We start from the raw sequence: 20,336 nt of genomic DNA, 5'->3' as shown, positions 1-20,336 counted from the left end.
ACAACACTTTTCTGTTATAGATTTAGAAACTTGTTCTGAAGAGCCAAAGATAGCTGATGGCATTATTTTAAACTTCAATAAAGTTATTACCATTCCTCTCTATTTTGTTTTATTATCTTCTTGGTGCCATGAAACAGGCATGGCATGTGCATATACCCATGGAAACTGGCTAGGGAAACAGTGCTCTTCCTCAGGCTAGGGTTCAGATTTAGACTCACAAGTGTTAGCTGGAAGCTTGTAAACATTTCTCACTGTTTTTTGGCCATAAATGGTGGGAAATCTCTTGAGAATAGTGTTTCTTATGAGACAACTGCCAGTTTCGTCTGAAATCCTGTTAGCATGATTCTTCTCACAATTGCTGTCATGTTCAAAGTAGAGAAGGGTGGCACAGATCTCTTCAAGTCATAACCATGGAGATACATCTGTTCAACAACCCCTTGCTGACATTTGGAACAGTTGGATAGAAAGTTCCTTTTGCCCCACCTCTAATTTAGGCTAAATTAAATCAATTTGAAATGTACTTGATCTCTAGAAGCAGAAAAATTGATATACTATACATTTTTTTATTATTCTTTTTGATTGTGTGTGGAAAAAAGAAAAGAAGCATAACCCTAACTATGGTAATTTATAAATGCTGGATGGTAAAGTCGGTATTGTACTTGCTACCATTTCGGCAAATGTTCCTAAAATCAGACATCACTCTTCTTTCTGAGTAAATGGTGGCTGCCTAAGTGCAAAATATAATTGCCATATTGGAGACTGCACAACTAGGAACAGAAGGGGCAGCAAGATTAATGAGATTTAGAGCTTGTTTATACTACCTAACGACTCTAACTCACATTCCATAATAAAAGAAAGAGGTGTTGAAAGACTGAAGCTAGTTCTTTCTGCCTGGAGTATATAGGTTAGTATAGTACTTCAGTTGAGAAAAAAAAATCAAATGTTACTAAACAAAATCAGAGGCTGTGACAAAGTCTGTATTTTTCCATTCAATACACATTTTACTGAAGTTCCTTTTTTTCCCCCCTTTTCTTTAAAATTTTCAATTTCCATTTACTGCAAGTAAATTAGATAGATGATTTCTCTTTTACAGTCCATGACAGTATAAAAACTGTTCCAGTTTTATAGCTCCATGTCCCCAAGGACCGTTGGAGCTAAGCATTTATATTGCTTAACAGTGGGGTTTGGATAACATGAGATGACATGCTCTCACTAGGATCACACTGACGTTTCCTTTAGGAAACATAATGAAAGTCTTGGCTGATGTATTCACAGTTACCTTGCTATAATGTAGTTATTTTTTAGTTAGATTATTCACTTTATAGTTTAAACCTGAATTTAATAGTTTATAATTATTTATAACTGTTTTCTGTTTGCATATATGTAGTCTATATAATAATACCTATACGTATTCAGAGCTTTTTGCAACAAAATAATATTCTATTCTTTAACAGCACTACACTTAAGAGACATTTTACAACACACACTTTGAAAAATCTCCATTTCTCTTACTTCAAGAAGCTCTTCTGTTAAAAGCAAGTGTAAGGAAGTCTTGACTCCTGATTAAATATTTATGTGTGTCTGGCCATTAGGTCATGTTTTATAATAACTTTTATTACTTGGTTATTAAATTGCAATTTGGCAATCAAACAATTTTGCACTATGCCCATTGGGATTCATGACAGCAAATCATAAATTCTTAATAAATGAGACCTATTGTATAGGCTTATGACACTGTTGAGAGGACTGGGGGGGGCTCAGAAGAGAGAGACTTGGCCTTTGTCATATTTATGTTTCAAGACCAAACTGAAACACAAAACGAAGTAAACATTCTAGTCTCTGCACAGATCCTTCATAGTGGATAATTGCATCATCAAAGCATATAAATCTTTTAATGAGATTTAGAAATGTGAATGATTCCCTACTGAAGCTAGCATATTTTTTTAGCAATATGTTTTTAGTTTAGAATTGAAGAAGTACATCAAAATTTTTTCCCCAGTGAATTCATGTCGTGATAAGTTTGAAATAATCACAGTGCCTATTCTTTTCCTTAGAGATAATCATATGGCATCTGTTCCAAGTTAAAAGCATTTCAGTCCATAAGAGGTTCAGAAACAATACATTTAAAGCACACATTAGTTCTCAAAAGTGCAACGTCAGTGAGTAGGAGCTTGCCTTCCAAGGACTTAATGCTCTTAGTTCCTTTATGAGTGAATGCAAGTTGCAGAAACTGGGCACTCCAGAGTGGTTTCCTCTGCACTTTGCAAGGATCAGCCCCCTAAAGAAGCATTTTCACAGCACCGAGCTGAGGACGGCACTGGTAAAAATTCTTGCACATTCCTGGCATTCACTCTTTTGCTGCCATGGCAGACTGATTAGCAGAACACCGCTTTAAAGTGAGCCATCAATCAGTGTGACTGTTTCCCAGTTTGACTCTCAGTTTATTAGTGAGTGAAGGAAGTATGTGGTGTAATGACAGATGTACTATTCTGTATATTTTTTTCTGTGAAGATCAGTTAAGACATTTGACAAGCAAGGCTTTTTGGAAACCATTGAAACAAGAGTTCTCAGAAGAACTATTGTCGAACTTTAGAGTCAAGCATACATATGCAGAAATAGCATCTTCTAAAAATACTTGATCGACAAGCTATTACATAGGTATATTCAGAGTCAGATTTAACTAATGAAAAAATAAGTTTTCAGTGTTCATTGCTCATGTATCAGCAGAAGTATCATCCCGGTTTTAACCATGTAGCCAGACAGCAGAGTGTCATGTGTGTGACTGAAAATTGTATAAGAGAGTAAAAAGCAACTTGACCTTTATAATCATTTAGAGTTTGTTTGGGCAGGTAAACTAAGAAAATATGGAAATGTTCATGTAACCAGAAGCACGGCACTATAGAAGGCTTTTTTTTTTTTTTTAGGCTAATAAATAATTTTAAAATTTTAAGCAGTATAGTTGCATATGTTATAATTTGGTTTTATTTGTATTCAGACACTGTTGGCAAAATGGTGGACCTCTACACAAAATAGATCTCTATATTCTTAAAGTTGCTGCAGATCCTCTAACACATTTATCACTGAAATAAAAAATTAAACATTTATTTCAGTGAAACATTTCTGGAAAGAAATAAAACAATTCATTCTCAGAATAGAAGTGCCATTCCTTGAATTCCTGTAGTGATTAGTATTGTTTAAATAGCTGATCAAGCACAGAGACAGACTGGATTAAAATGCACAACACATAACCAGGAATGTATGCTGCATATTTTAGCATAGTAAATTCAGGCATAATGGTGACTTACAGCGAGTTCCTAATAGCCTGACACTGTAATTCTTGAAACAGACTTTGACAATAAGCAGGGCTAAGAGAGTTGAATGCTCCATCGAGCTGTCTAGATGTATATATTACCTCCATCTTTATTCCTATAAATGACTTTCTGAGAGAGTCTTAGAAATTTTCCAAGGGGAAAATTACAAGAAATAGCCTAAAAATTTTTCCTCTCCTCCAACACCTGAATGTGTTTTAAAACTGTTATTCAACAACTGTGAGACAATGTTTAAGTTTTACCTTAGGGAATTAAAGCTTATTTTCATATCTTTACTTCCTAAATTCGTACGTATGGTAAAAAGCCAACAGTATTCCCAGAAGCTTTGGATAAGCAAATGATTTATTTTTCTGTTTTCCTCTGTTTCTTTTTTTCCCCACTTGGTAAATTCCTCATTGTTCCATGTAGAATGACATGTTAATTCCAGGACTGGAAGCGACATCAGAAGGTCTTTGGTTTGACCTCTTGCTTGAAACAGGGTCAGCTATGAGATCAAACTAGGTTGCTCGGGACTTTATCTATCTGGGTCTTGAAAGCTCCCAAGTTTGGAGATGATACTAACTGTCTGGACAAACTTCTCCCCTGCTGGACAGTACTTGTGGGGAAAAAGCTTTTGCTGCTATCCAGACAGAACCACTTGTTTCAGCTTGTTGTCATCCTCCTGCCAGACACCACCATGAAGGTCCTGGCTAGATTTTCTCAATAAACTCCTCAAAGGTATTGAAAGGCTGCTATTAGGTCCTCATTAAGCTTTCTGAGAGTAAAAGAGCACAAGAAAATGTGATCTTCACTCATTATTGATTTGTTACCCAGTCCATGATTAGAATAACACAGCTAGATAAAATTCGTGGAAAGAAACAAAGTCCATAGCTATGTTATTAATGATTTATTTCATTGCTCCCATGATGTGAGACAGTATTCTGAACACATCTCACATTCTTACTTTGGCTAAGAACATTTAAGAGGGACTGTAACAATCATTTAGGAGTATTGAAGAAAATCAGAATAAAAGATGAAAAAGAACCATTTAGGATAGTCCAATGGGACATAACTGAGTGATGTGATACACTGTGCACAGAAAAAATTTAGGCTGACAATTATCTCAACTTCTTGAATAATTTAAATTTAGTCTAGATACATCAGTCAACAACATCCCGTAGGCCTGCAGTAATATGAACATGACTGAATAAAGGGTTTGTGCATCTCTTTCTTCTTATTTTTTCACCATCCTGAGATGTATGGCAATATTCAATATAGTGAAGTTATCAAAACATGCATGTTAAAAAATATAGCTCCCAACAGAAAAATTATGCAAATATCCGACATATCTTTTGTACCATGGGGGCTTTCTCAAGTATTGAAAAATTAATCTAGAGGTTGCTGAAGTCTTGTGTAGACTAGTAGCTTATACAGACAGTCTTGATAGCAATCTTTTTTCATTTGCTTCTGGCAGAAAAGTCTTATCACTTAAGTAAGTTATCATAGTTTCATCAAATGTATTATCTCAGTAAGCAGAGTGGATAAAAGATATCTTAAAAGCTAAGAAGAAAAACAAATATTCTTTTTAGAGAAAAATTTATCTTTTTGTTTAAAGATACCTCAGAAAAAAGAACATTGGAGTTGAAGTGTAACAATATGTTATTACTTGCAGTTTACAGGGATTTTTTTTCTTTCAATTCCTGGGTTCATTGCCAAATGCAGGTGAACATGTGTATTTTATTTACTGTTGTATATTTGTGTTCACTGGAGCCTGACTGAATTTTATTAAGTTGATAAGAATTCTGTTGACCTGAATAGCTTTATAGACCAAACCCTAGAAAATCTAGGAAACAAAGACTGATATTGCAGGGTTTCTTTACTAAATGGGCACTAAAATATATGGTCACTAAAATATTTTTTTTCTCTGTGGAGTACCTGAAAAGGGCAATAATTCTATTAGTGGTGTTTTACTGATAATGGAAAATGGCCTAGCTGATTATGTATTGCTGGAATTTCTTGCTGATTTCAAAAAGAACAGAGAGAAAGCAAACAGTGCCAACTTTTACTGGATTCTTGAAATTTTGATGAAAGATAATCCTAGAGTGTTGGAAGAAAAACGTATCTATTATATGCACAAGAGAACCCATTCTTTCATTAATTTAATAAAAAGCCCTATCTTGTTTTATACAAAAAATGTGAGAAAAATATTTTATAAACTAATATACATACTATTAGTGCTGACTCATATGGTCTTCACTCCTTCTTGCAATACATGTAATTAGCACCTTATTGGAACAGCTTTGTTTTCTAGACTGATCAAGGCAATCTATAGGTATAGGTCTATCCAGGTCCTTCTAGCTGAGAAACCTTCTATATTAGGTGGTAAGTATAGAGCAACTGAGATTGGTATCTCATGTCACTTGCAACTTGGAATGGGACAACAATGCTCCCTTGTAAATTCTGGCTGACTCAGAGGGATGAGGGAGCCTGTGTTAGATGGTGAAAGGAAAGCCTGAAACTGCTTACAATGCAATAGCACTCTGCACTCATTCACTCTCCCACTATCAAAATATCTCTTAATATTCAGCTGAAGAGAAAGCAGAGAAGCATCTCCCAGCAGAGGAGTTATATGACCAGCAGGACAGAAAGCTTTTGTTCCAGCACCTGCCTGCTGCAGCCTCAGCTCCTTGGAAACAGCTACAGGTCTGTGGCCAGGGTGGGCTTGGACCAGATCAGCTTTGCCATCCTGGTAGGGAGCTGCAGCTTCTTGTTTCTTCTGCTTACTTCCAGGGCTGGCACAAATTCAAGGGCAAATTCTCAAGGAGATATTGATTAAAAGGCTGAAAAATCACACAAGTTGGATGGGTTTATTATTTTACAGGTGGATAAAGGACATGGGAATAAATACAGTGGAACTTTTAGGAACAAAGCTGAGAAGGAGGAAGAATGAGATAAGTGCAAGATTTTGGGATGAGAAGAGCCAAGTGACAATAAAAATTTTTATGAGAAGAGAGGAAAATACAGTAAAATTGGGGTAAAGAACACAAGAGATTGGAAAGGTGGTAGAAAGTTAGGAATGGAAAGAACCTTCCATCACCTTCTTACCTCCTGATTAAAATATTCTGACTCATTGCTGCTATGAAACCTTATCTTTGTTGAATAATTATTTTTTCATGTTTGTAAGCCCATGTCCATGTCTCCCAGTAGATGGTGGCCACCTCCTTCATCTTCTTCTAAGATCATCACTCAGGAAGGAGGAAAGAGAAGTCTGAGAAGCAAACTAATAGGAAATTGGATATTCTGGAGGGTTAATGCAGAGAAAGTGAAGATATCATTTGTGCACATTTGTTTGCAAAAAAAGATGTAATTTTAGGACTCTAGGGATCCCAGGAAGACATGACATTTTATTACTTCAGCAAAGCTTCTTTCTCTCACCAGATTTCACCAACTTTCTGCTCAAAAATTGTTCTATAGCTTCTGAAATGTCTACTCTCAAAATAATAAATAAAAAAAAAAAAGGGGGGGGGGTAAAAAATCCTGAAGCTCTCTCATGTACTTAAATTCTTTCAATATTCCTTGGACATGATTTGAAAAATCAGTCCCCCACATTCCAAACAGCTATAGACATTACTAACAAAAAGCTTATTTCAGGGATTCTTTTAATTAAGCTCTTTATTTAGCAGATATATTTAATGCTCTGTTTGTTGGGTTTTTTTGTTGGACTTGCCTTTCATCCATTAAGGATGATTTATGAACAAAAGAAGTTAAAATGCACTGAATGTCAGAGCACATGTGTGTTCTTGCAAAACACATAACTTGGAAATTAAACTTCTATTGGAAATGATTTCATTTCTCATATGTAAAGCGATAATAACATAGATTTAGTAAGGCCATATTTCTGCAATGTTTTGTCCAGTTCTGGTGTCCAGACTTCAAAAAGCTGTTGCAGAATTGGAAATCTTTCAGAAAACACTTGGAAGAAATATTTGTCTTCTCTAAAGCTGCCTAACATTAAAAACTAGACAAACTCATAAAACTACCCCTTGCTACAAAGCAGTTGATGGGAAATACTGATATGAAGAATTTTCTGGGATAATTTAGTTCGGTTCCCATCTACAGAGTTATTCTGTTACGGTTTAAATTGGACAGTTACTTGATATTTTTTCCCCCAAAAAAGTGTCTGACTCATTGTACAGGCTAATTAGTGCTTACTTCAGGCACATAGAAATATTCTGCTTTTTCCACATTGTGGCTTTACAGTGTGATTATTGCATACTATTCAAATCGTATATTCAAAGTTGAATTAATGGACATTAATGGCAGGCACTGCTGTTCAACTCATCATAGTAGTGTATGAGTACTTGACAAAGTTAGTTTTATTTCACAACCCTATAAAACCAGAATTGGATAGTAGTATAACCTTTTAAATAAATGAATGAAACTCTGAAGATATATCATGATACAAATTGTCCAGTGCCCTGATGTTCTTAGAATGCTGGTGTATGCTCTTTGTCTTTGGTTGTGTTGGGAAACATTGAGGATTTCTGCATCTGTGCCCTACAGCTTCAGAAAACAAGGACTATACAATTAGTAACTAATTGTGAAACAATTCCATCCTTGGAGATATTCAAAACCAACTGGACATGGGCACAAGCAACTTGCTCTAAATGACCTTGCATGAGAAGGAAGGTTGGATTAGGTGATCTTCAGAGGTCCCTGCCAACCCCAACTATTCTGTGATCCTATGAATCTTCTTAGCTATTAGTCTGTCTTCAATTCCTCAGACCCTCATCTCATCTAGTGATACAGCGTAATTCAAAAAAATCCTACAGTGTGAAACAAGAAGCTAGACTTATTTACGCACTGAAACACCATTCATTTTCTTTTCCAGGAAAGCCTGAACTTTTCCTAAAATTTTAATCCTGAGTCAGACATATGCTATGCGAAATGGGCAACTTTTGGCAAAGACAGAAGTAAGCATAAGTAGGCTCTTATTAGTAAAAAAGATCAAATTCCCTTAAAGGTATCAGACAGTCACAGTACTCTCTATGTAACAAGAATTTTTGACAGTATCTACATGATGACAAGATTTCTTCCATAGAGACCCTTTAATGGAAAAAAGCATCCAGGAGACAGAAACTGGAAGAAAAAAAACACCTAAGCTTGAGATAAGGTACATAATTTAGTAAATGTAACTTAAAATATTTACTTGCATTTACTTGCATTTTCAAATCAAATTTTGATGTTTTAAATACATGGGCTCTAAACTGACCAGAAATTCTGTTTCATATAAGCTTCATGAAGTGAAAGTTACGGCCTGTGCTATGCAGAAGGTCAAATTAAATTATTATCATGGTCTATCCTGGATTAAATTCTGTGTTTATGAAGATATATCTCTAGCAAATTTCCAAGTCATGACTTAAACCTGCAATTAATACCACTTTAAGAAAAAGTGTTACACTGTGTTTGATTTCCTTAAGACTCACGAGATATAAGTTTAAACAATGAGAGCAGCACTGTTCTTAAGAATAAGTCTCAGTCATAGCCTCAGGTTCTTGGACAATCTCCAAATACCACTCATATTAGATAAGATGACCCTGATCATTGCTTAGGTTCTTTCAACTTTCTGACATTCCACTCAGTTTATACTAACTAGAAGTTTAGTCCTGTTACAGATTATTCAGGATGACGACTTAAATACCAATATGAAAGGATATAGTTTCACACCAGTGTAATTTTTTCTGATCCTGACTATTTGTAACTCCTTTTAAAATAAAAAATAAAAGAAATAAAAAGCACAGTGTCAGTTGACACAGACTGGGATTTTCTGTTGTATCAGCATAGATGCTGTTTGTCAGGGTAACAGTTCTTGCTTAGAAATAGTAATTTATCTCCTTTTATTTTCTTTTATGCTGTGATATTATGGTCCACTACTCAGTGATTCAGTAAACTAATTCTGAGTTTGTTCTTGTACTTTTGCTGTACATGTGAAGAATATTTATTTTGAGTAAAATTGTTTTCACTCTTGCTTTCTCATTAAGAGAGAACAAAGATAAGCTTAGGAAGGCTAATCAATCAAAGAAACACTTTTCATCCTAATGAGGAGCATAGTTCAAACCTCATCATAAGAGAGGACTTGGTTGTACAGAAAATCTGCTGCAGCCCAGTTGCATCCCGGTCCCAACAAGCATGTACACATTTGAACAAGAGCAAGTCTTTCTATACTAGCTAAATTTAGTGTTACCTGGAAAGATCCATAGATTGTCTTAGTGGCAAGGACATCCTGATCAATCACCATGACAGATGGACGTGTCACGCACAAGCCATTCCTTTAGGATGAAATCCTTTATACCAATTAGTCCTCTCAGGTGTGTTACAACTATCTGATAATTTTAAACACTGATACTATTATTAAAAGAATTAATAAGTGTATTAGAAATAAGAGACTTGATACTATGATTAAGAGATTGAAGGAGAGAATGAAAGTCCAACCCAGCAGTTCTATAGACCAGCTGTGCTTGGTTTTAATTAAGGAAAAATTGACTTTCATTGTGATATTCAGGGCGCTATTATAACTTTTACTAAGAATCAAACTCATTTGCACTATTATCAGGTTAAGATAAATTCAAATCAATTTAATTTTTTTTTTGGGGGGGGGGGTTTATGGAAGTTCTGATTAGTCTTGTTTCAACTTCTGTCCAGTGCCTGAATGTCTGAATCCTGGTTCTAGTGATATATGATAAATAGTGATATTTGCAGACACTCATTTAATAAAAAAACCCGCTAAATACAAGGGGAAGAATACACACTCTTGAACAAACAGTATTTCTGCAGGTATTAGAAGTATCTTACTGTTAGTGTTAATCATTCCTAAATTTGCAAGAAAAAACTCCAGATACTTATTTTATTACATCAGACTATTATATATATACGTCTTTATTATTTATACATATACATACAATATAGAGGCATATAAATTACTAAATCTTAAGTAAACCCCACCTATATTAAGCACATTTTGGGGACTGTATTTGTAAACGTTGATTCAGATTAATTCATGTACCTCACAAATATTTAAGCAATGCTTTTTCACTTTCTCAGGTTTTGTGTCACCTTTGTTGTCCTCTCCATCTCTCAGATCTTTTTTTTGCATGACTCCTTATTGGTTACATCATCATTTGCTATATTATAATTCCATTTTTGGTAAGTTCCTTAAAGAAAAAACGTATATATTATTCTGTTTTAGAAACAGTGCATCCTGGAGCTGCAGGACCCAGAATCTGGAATGGTATGTGCAGAATAAATTAAAGGAAGGAAGGTATTTTTAGTACTGAAGAGAACTGCTAAAAATTAAATTCTTTTGGTCACATATTTCTGCAAGTGGCTAACAGACTAACCACTCTCAAACTCATAGAAATTGTAAGCATTTACACCACTTGTTCAATTTTGAGATCCACCACTTAATAGTGTCTTATCTGCTGTCTTGCAGGACAGTTCTGCAGTACACCTACATTCACATTTAGGACTAAATTTTAGACACACTGTCACCCAGATAAGCCACATTTTCTCCCAACTATATTGAGTCTTTATAGATCTTATAACAACTGTGTTGCCGTTCTGAGGCAGTTCCCATGGAGGAATAAGTTTTGTCTTTCCTTTCATTGTAATAACTTCAAAACATAACTTATTTTTCTCTTATACGTATCCACAATTTTTCTGATCCATAGAGTACTAGATGGATCTCGGTCTTTGTGGTCTACTAGATAAACAAATAATAAAGATGTATAAACACAGCTAGCTGTGCAGGAAATAAGATTCTGCTGGGCAGCATAGGAAAGCTGGACCACATGGATCTAGAAAGACCAAGGCTAGCCAGGATGGTCAGTCTGGCCAGGATGGTCAGCCTGGATGCCTGCCTGGCTTCCTGACCATTTCAGAGAAATTGCTGCATTCCCACAGAACATTGTTTCCCAGTATTTGGCACTGCAGAAGGGAAAAGCATTTTTTGTTTTTCTTTTAAATGTTACCCAACTTTAAGAAGCAGTATGTGAATAACAGGCCTCTTGTGACATATTTTTTTCTAAATCTTTTTCACTGGCGAATAATTTTAATTTCAAGATAGAGTTAAACTGACATTAGAACGTGGGAAATTTAAAGTTAAATAAAAAGTGTAAACAGCTAGAATAGCATTCCCTGAATCTAAGCATTAGTAAAAATACCACTAAAGCAGGATAATTGTATTAATTTAGTATAAAAGCTTATCACTGAGTGCATCAGAGATCCTTTAGAAAGCTTTCAATTTTCAACCACTACTCATCACTGGAATTTCCTCATTATGCGTCCTGTGTTGTTAGACTGAAATTTCCAATTTTGTCCTCCATTGCTAGTTTCTGAGTTATTTTCTTTCAATCCCTATTTCACCTCATTATTTTGCATGATCTTTAATTCATTTTTATATTTGAGATTTTACAGCCGCAGAGTATTCCTCTCTTCTACATCTTTGGTTGCATCTAATTCAGCCTTCATCTGCATTGTCCATATACTACTCTGTCTTCATTACTTTGTAGCCTATTTACCCCTGAGAATATATTAACTAATCTGACAACTATTTCCTTCTGACATTAAATATCCTGATGCTTTTTTTCCCTTTTCAATCTCAATTTATTTCTAATTATAAATCTTAATTAGATCATGGTTCTTACTGCTTAGGTACTTTTTCATTTGGTACAACTCTAATTGCTTTCTGTTGTACTTAGAGTGATTTTTTTTTTCTCTTTTTAGGCTTCTCTAGAAAATAATATTTCAAAAAATTTAGAATACTATCAAAAGAAAGGTTAATAAATCATGGTTTTGCCAGTTAGGTATTTGGGTTTAGCCTCAAAGTGTGTCATATTAAAAGACATGTATCTCAAGAATAACTCCATCACAGCTCTTCACCCAAATGCTTTGCCAGCTCTGATGAGGAATAGGGCATTTGGAGATCATTCCCGCCATATGAATCAGAGCTACGTATTGTATTTCTGAAATTAGAAATGGGGGAGGTGAGAAAAGTAACTTAAGCATCTCTTTACGATATCGGTTCCATATCAGGTGAATAATGCTTATTATTTCTTCATCACAGTCAGTGTCCAAAGCTGTGCAATCTATATGCTTAGTGGTAAGAGCCCATGCTTGCCGTGGGTGCGTGCACTGGGTGTAGGTTGTGTCCAGGCGTTGGCAGCTGAGCAGGGGGCTGCAGGGGTCTCTGCGAGGAGAGCCCAGGCCTGCCCTCTGCCAGACCCAGCCGGTTCCAGCCACAGGGTCCCACCGCAGGGCACAGCTCACCTCACCGGCCAGCCCAGCGGCTCCTGTGGGAAAACATATATAAGAAAAGACAAAACACTGCATGGCAGTGAGGAGTGAGGAACAAAGTGTGAGAAACAACCTTGTGAGCACCGAGGTCAGAGTAGAAGGGGCAGATATCCGCACTGCAGCCCGTGGAGGACCCCGTGCCAGAGCAGGAGGATATTTCCTGAAGAACTGCAGCCCAGAGGAGGGACCCCATGCTGAAGCAGGGGAAAAGCATGAGGAAGGAGCAGCACAGAGGCACCATTATAGAATAACCCCAAACCCTGTTTTCCATTGTTCTTGTACTGGTTGGGGCAGGAGGGAAATAGAGGAGTCAGGAGTGAAGGTGTGTATTTGGGTCTGGGAAAAAGGGATGGGTGGAGGGAAGGTGTTTTAGGTTCTGTCTTTATTTCCCACTGCCCAAATCTATTTTAAGTGACAATAAATTAAATTAATTTTAATTTAAGTCAAATTAATTTAATTTAAGTCAAGTCTGTTTTGCCTGTGATGGTAAATAAGTCAGCTCCCTGTCTTTATCCTGACTCCTGAGCTTTTCCATCTTATGTTCTCCCCCTGTCCTGTTGAGGAGTGGGGCTGAGAGCAGCTCAGTGGGTCTGGCAGACAGCCAAGGTCAACCTATCACAGGGACTGAGTTCTCATCTAGGGATTGAAGATCAGTGTGTTTATGTTAAAATAGAGTAACCAAAACCATAATTTCATAATTTTCTGTTCCATCTCTGTCATTACCCTCATTTCAATTCTTTGAATACCTAGTGACAAGAGAAATATTTGGATAATACCCATTGTTAGTGAGAATCATAGCTCTATTGGGCTTACTTTTATTTAAAATCCTTTGCACAGTAACATTTATACAAGCAAATAATACAATTAATGCAGCACTATCACATTTGGGAAAACAGTTTAGTTACAGAGTTTTGCACACAGAAAAATTGACAGTTTCCAGATGTACATTGGAAAGAAAGTTTCTGAAAAAACAAAGATGTGACTATGGGCTATGTCATCAGAGGGAAGCAGCTCTGTGTGAAGAAACTAAAAGTTTTACAATGTGGGTAAGTAACACAGCCCAGCATTTTCATGCTTTAAGTCTAAACACTTACCACTGGCTTCTAGTTCAACCTGCATTTTCTCTGGGGAGAAAGTGGTGGAAAGGAATGAATATACTGTTTTGCTAATCTTGTAGAATACTTTGAAGATGTTCTGAAGATTTCAAGAGTTCTCTGTGCACAATCCTTTGCAACATCTCTTTTTTTTTTCAGTTATTTACTGAAAACTGTATTCCTTAGTGTAAATGCTAGAAGGTGATGTATGGTCTTCTTCACCTGAATATGCCATCCGGTTTTATCTGTGTTCTTTCTCTTGTTTATTATCTTGATGAGATTTTGATTATTTTCTAATTAGGTACATCCAGATTCATAGACACCAAGTGACATTAAATGCTTGATGTTAAAACTCTAAAGTTTATTTAGAGGTTAAAAAAAGAAAAACAAATCAAAGCAAAAAGGATATGCCTTAGAACCTCTCACCTGGTTAACCATCTTTCATAATGTTAGACTCCAACACTGTATTACAGCATTGACAAAGACTGCTGCACTTTTTCTCCTCTGGGGCATAACTTTTACCTTTGTTGTTTTGATATCAGTACTGTGATTGCTATAAATGATACACGTATCCTGCAGAACAGCCTGGTGCCTGCTGGTGTTTATTTTACCTCTTTTTTTTTTTTTTTTTTAATCTTTCTTTTCTTCTTCCAAATCGCAAGTTTCCAGCAAGCAGAAAGGGGGAAAATTTTGAATTTTAATGTGGATCAGAAAAAAGAAACAAGAAATTGGTGGTTGTTGAGGAAAAACATATGACTTAGAAAAGTGATCATGGCTAATTAGAACAATTTTGTGGTAAATCTATGTTTGCAATACAACTGTTACTAGTGTTTCATTTCAATGCACCATGTGTCAGCATTTGATGCTAGTAAGGTGTTGTGTTTATAGGCATAGACAGCATTCTTTTAGGCTGCTATTCTGCTTATGAATATTCTACAACTATAGTATTCCCAATAGATTAAAATAAGTATATTTTTTTTTTTAAGTTCTGCTCCTTAGGGTAGCAGTTAAAAAGCTGTTATAAATTCTGAAATTATAAAGGACATATTCTTGTAACCAGCTTGTGGAAATTAATTAGAAAGATATTTCAAATGGTTAACAGGACCTCATTTAAATCTGTTAAGTAATTATTTTGTGTCATGTGCTTTTCAAGTACCAAATTCTACTTAATAAGGTTGCAGAAAAGCTGACTTCAAGATGCAGTTATCAGTATGGAAAACGCACCATTTTAACAGCAAGGAAATATGTAGAAGACCCAGTTCTCTACTTATATAAATTGGCTTCACATTGTGGGACTCAGCATAGCTACTGTTTCATATAAGGCAATTGTTCAACACAAAATGTTTTCATAGTCCCACTACCAGAGATTGATTCAAAACTGAAGTGAAATGTTTGGCTTTACATGAATCATAGCTTCAGAAGCCTTGGCCTCTTCCACCCACTTATGAATTATCATTTTTAATTCTAGGAATGGTGGCTTGGCAACATGGCCAGAGAACCACCCACTGTGATCGGCCTCTGAAAGTTTCTTCTGGGCTGACAGAGCTGTGTTCAGACCCTGCTGTCTTTGTCTGCCACTGCAGAGGTGTCTGCTGCCTGGAGCTGCTGTGTGCTCAGTCCATCTCTCCTAAATAAAATCTGTCCAAATGTCTGTCCAAAGGAGAACTTGGTCTCTCCTTTTGTCCAGAAACATGGAGAAGAAATGAAGATTATTTAGGAAGATCAGCCTTTTTCAGGAGACCCCATTTTGTAGTTGTATCCCGGGATTATTTGATCTGAGAACTGAATTCATGTGCATATTGCTTGCACAATAAAGAAAGTCCTGTTCATGACTAAATTACTTGTGGAAAGACTGTTCTAAATTTTACTTTTCTCTGGTCCTGTTACATGTGATGCTTTAGGTTCTATGTGATTTGGTCCTTTGTCACTTTGTTTTTTTTATGATGTTGCTATGCAAAAGAAGTTAATGTGATAAGTCAAAGAGAAACATGATATAAGGTAACATGTTATTTGATAAGTGCTCCCAATTTTTTCTTAATGAAACAACTAACATTATAGTTGTTGTCATATGAATAAATGTCAATTTGGGGCTATAAAAAAGAATAAAATACAAGTATCCAAGATTTTTAAAAGTCTCAAAACTAAATAAGATGACATTTCAAAAATTCTGTATTCCTTATAAAACTGTCAGTGTTTAATGTTTTCAAGCTTTGGTCAGTATTTTTATTTTAATGCTATATTTCTTTTATGAATTTTAAATTAATTTTTGAATAACAAATATTTTACAATTTCACCATAGAGGATTTTATTTGAAGAGTGTTCTTTAGGATTACTATACATTGCATTGATACAGTTGATAGCTTCCAGCATTTATGATGAATAAAATCTTTACATAGTAAAGACTGTAGAAACAAGAGAAGAAGATTAGTCCTTTGAATAACTGCATAAAAATTATTTTAAAATGTTTAGGAGTACTATGCAGCTAAAAGCCATCTTAGATACTACCTTTCTCCCTTTCTTGGTGTTACTTCAGGCTACACAATAGTTAAGACCTTGTTAGTACATTAATGAGCCTATTAAAATGCTATACAGTGTTGATTTGTCTATTATAAAGTATATGTACATAAGCCTATTTGAGAGACTGAAAATGCTGTTATAAAAAAACAATAGAAAGAAAACAGACCTGATATTTTATTACTGAAATAACATTGCTCAGAATGATTCAAACAATTAAAAGTGTCTTGTGTGAAGTGCTTCTGTAAAGCAGATCAAAAAATTGGATTTTTGATCCCTTCTAATTAATAGTTTCTTATTGCAAGATATAGAGGCTTTTATTCTAGTGGCTTTTAATTCATATATCACTCTTTGCACTTGTAGGTTTGGTTAGAAGCATGCTATATAACAGGAAGCTTGGATTCCTGCACTATTCAGATGCTTTTAACAAGTTTGTCTAAGAAAAGGGAAGCTACCATAATGAGAGTGAAATATGCCCACACCAGGCTGTTTCCAAAAAACAGGAAATCCTGACTGGCATCCCAAGACAGGCTTGGAGGGATGGGTCACTGTCCATGAAATGTATGTTCAGAGCTTGGATATGTGTCAGGGCTGTTGTTGAATTACACACTTGCTTTAAGGAAAAGAACTAATGGTCAATTACAAGAATAAAAGATAAGATAAAACCATCTGTAGTAACTGGCATCACTGAAAATAGTTGGCCTACTTTGCAAACCACTCTTTACTGGCTTACAGTGACAAACTCAGATTTTTCTGGTAGCTGAGTTGAGATCAGTAGAGCCAAGACTGGTCACAGCTAGTCTAAAGGGGAAGAAGGTGGCTGTAAATCCCCTGGGTCCCATGTTACAGTCCAGCCTGTGAGTGCTGACAGTGGAGAAACATTTTAAGGTCCTTATACAGACTATGGTCTTTACTTTTGAACATAATACTATTACTCATCAAAACACATTTTACTTGAGAATATAAAAAATTAGGTAGGATATCTGTAAGTCTGAGGCACATATACTGCAAAGCTTACAGATGTTATTAATTCAGAACACTTCAATAATTCTACCAAGTCAGTTGGACTGGGAATGCACAAGTCTAAGTTTAGAGCAATGCAATGGCAAAACCTAAATTTACAGTTCATCTCCTAGATTCTATTTTCTTGTTCTTTCCTCCAATTATGTCTCTTCATCTTCTCCCCAAATGTATGCTTATCAAAGAAACTGTTCAGCTCTAATTCATGGAACTTCCCTTTTACTGTATTCTGACATAGGCAATGTACCAACAGAGTTATTATAAAAAGCAGTCTATGCTAATAGAAATCTCATTTCAGGATGAAACATCACTGAATGATGTCAATTCTGTATTCTTATGGAGCAAAAATAATATTTTCTAAAACCTGCAGCTGTTTTAAGTCTGCCTTTAAAATTCTATCCCTTGAGTGTGTGTATGTTTGAAAGCTGACTGCTGTACATAAGAATTATCCCAATGCTTTCACGTCTCAATGTTTTAGTGGTTTAACACTCAATTGACATGATATGATAGTTAAATTCTATTAGGTACTTAATATATACTTCCAAATTGCCTCAGTACTGCTGTAATGACTCCTCCCACCTAAAACCTTCAAAGGGAATTAAGTGACTGCAATGATACTGAAGTAATAGCTAAGATATGAGTTATTGTAGAGTGAAAAAAAAAAAAAAAAAAAGGTAAAAAAAGGAAAAAAATGGAAACCCAAAAAGTTTTGGAACTAAAACTGAAGCGCTATACTACTTGTGGCAGGTGGAATACTTCCAGAACTGAGAGTGGATAGGTAGCAAATGTTAACCCTTCAGTCATCATAGCCTTAATTTTGTGGATCAAGTGGATTTTTTTATTTTAAAACTGCTTTCTGTTCTTGCAGGGAAAGTTGTCTTTTATTAACAAATGTGGCTTCACTTAAGTCCACTTCATATCATCCTGATAATCTTTAAATAAAACCTCAGTGGTGGTAAATAAGCCCAAAATAGTAGAGACAATGTAAATGAGAATCTATTCTAGTCTGGACTCTGTTCTGCTTTTATAGTACCCATGTAGTTTAACTGTGTGCTTGCACAGGAAAGTCTTGATACATCAATTGCAGTGCAGACCTATCACAAACAAATATGTATACATGGTTACAATTTAAAATCAGCATCTGATTTAAATTGCTTGCTGATTTAAAATCCTCATATGAAATCATTTTTTTTAGAAATAGAGTAATCCTGATTATGCATACAAATTGGGGAATGAGAGGCTGGAGAGCAGCCCTGAGGAAAGAAATCTGAGGGTTTGGATTGATGGCAAGGTGAATATGAGTAAACAGTGTTCCCTGGCAGCCAAAAGGGCTCACTGGGTCCTGGGATGCATCAAGCACAGCATCATTAGCTGGTCGAGGTAGGTGATTGTCCCACTCTACATTGCACTGGTGCAGCTCTACCTCGAGTACTGGGTGCAGTTTTGGGTGCCTTAGTGTACAGAGGACATCGAGCTATTAGAGTGTGTTCAAGAGGAGGGTGACCATGATGGTGAATGGCCTCAAGGACAAGCCTTACAAGGAGTGGCTGAGATCACTTGGTTTGTTCAGCTTGGAGAAGGCTGAGGGGTGAGTTCATCCCAGTCTACAACTTCCTGAAGGAGAGCAGCGGAGGTGCTGATCTCCTCTCTCTGGTGACTAGTGATAGGATGCAAGGAAATGGAATGAATTTATGTCAGGGGAAGTTCAGACTGGACATTAGGAAGAGGTTCGTCACTGACAGGGTGGTTGGTCACTGAAACAGTATCCCCAGGGAAGTGGTCATGGCACCAACCTGACAGAGTTCAAGGAACATCTGGACAGTGTTCTTAGTCATATGGTTTAGCTTTAGGTAGTCTTGTGAAGAGGAGGTAGTTGGACTCAGTGATCCTTATAGGTCCCTTCCAACTTGAGATATTCTATGATTCTATCATTCTATAGGATAAACACTTTAAAAAAAAAAAAAAAAACAACAACAAAACAACAAAACAGTACTGAGGCTTCCCTCTGCCTTCCTCTTTGTGTAATACACTGCTGTATTGGATATCTCTGACATTACTGAACTTCCAGGCTGATTAACTGTGCATGTACTAGGAGAGCACGGTAGCTGTGCATACTATGACACTCCATATAACTGGACCTTAAGGCAGCAGTTGTGTTGTGCCTCTAGGCTAACTCAGCCATTAGGAGCTTAAAAGGAAATTCATGAGGTTCTCAACGACTGGACAGAATTTAAAAAAAATAAATAAAAGAAAATAATTTAAATCAACTTTTATTCTTTTTCAAATTAAATCATATTATTTAATGGAAGTGTGTTATTCTGCATAAAAAAAATCATAATAGGAAATTTTAAAATTCCACAGATTTTCTTTATTCGCTGTGTTTTGTTGTCTTCGTATAAGAATGCTGAAAGGAAAGGTTTGTGCTCTCATTACCATCAGCTGAATTGCAACATCTTTTTGTACAAGTGAGTAAGACTGTTTCTTCCCTTCTATATTAGGTTCAAAGCATGACCAAAAAAGACTTTTTTGAATCCCTTAGATTGTATACAGACAGGAAAATGATAATCTGATTCTTTTCTCCCTTATACCAGTGTTATATGTCTGCACGACCACTGACTTCCATAGTTATGGAGTCCATGGAGTTAGGGAAGAGTAATAGACTCTTAATTTGTCACATTTTAAGAAAAGAATAAGCCAGCACCATGACCAGAATTTTGCTCATATAAGTCACAGCCTTTTATAACCATTCTTTCTAATAGATGATTTCTCATATTTTTCTGTCTTTATATCTTTGCCACTTCTTCAAAATCCATTACTTATACAATAGCTATCTCTTTAGACCTCTGCCATAAATAACTAAATCCAGGCACTGATGGTACCTTTAAAAAGCATGTCTGAACGAGAACAAAGTACCTTTCCTTCGGTTGAATCATTATTTCTAATTTCTATAGTGGTCTCATTCAGGAGTCTCCAGCAGGGATCAAGAAACTGTACAAACAACACAATGATAACCCCTTTATTAAAAGCTCAGGTATGAATTGAATATTGT

Source organism: Tyto alba, unplaced genomic scaffold (assembly GCF_018691265.1).
Source record: "Tyto alba isolate M040663 unplaced genomic scaffold, T.alba_DEE_v4.0 Super-Scaffold_6, whole genome shotgun sequence".
Classification (NCBI taxonomy): domain Eukaryota; kingdom Metazoa; phylum Chordata; class Aves; order Strigiformes; family Tytonidae; genus Tyto; species Tyto alba.
The sequence above is the reverse complement of the archived record's forward strand: the minus strand, read 5'-3'. Positions refer to the sequence as shown.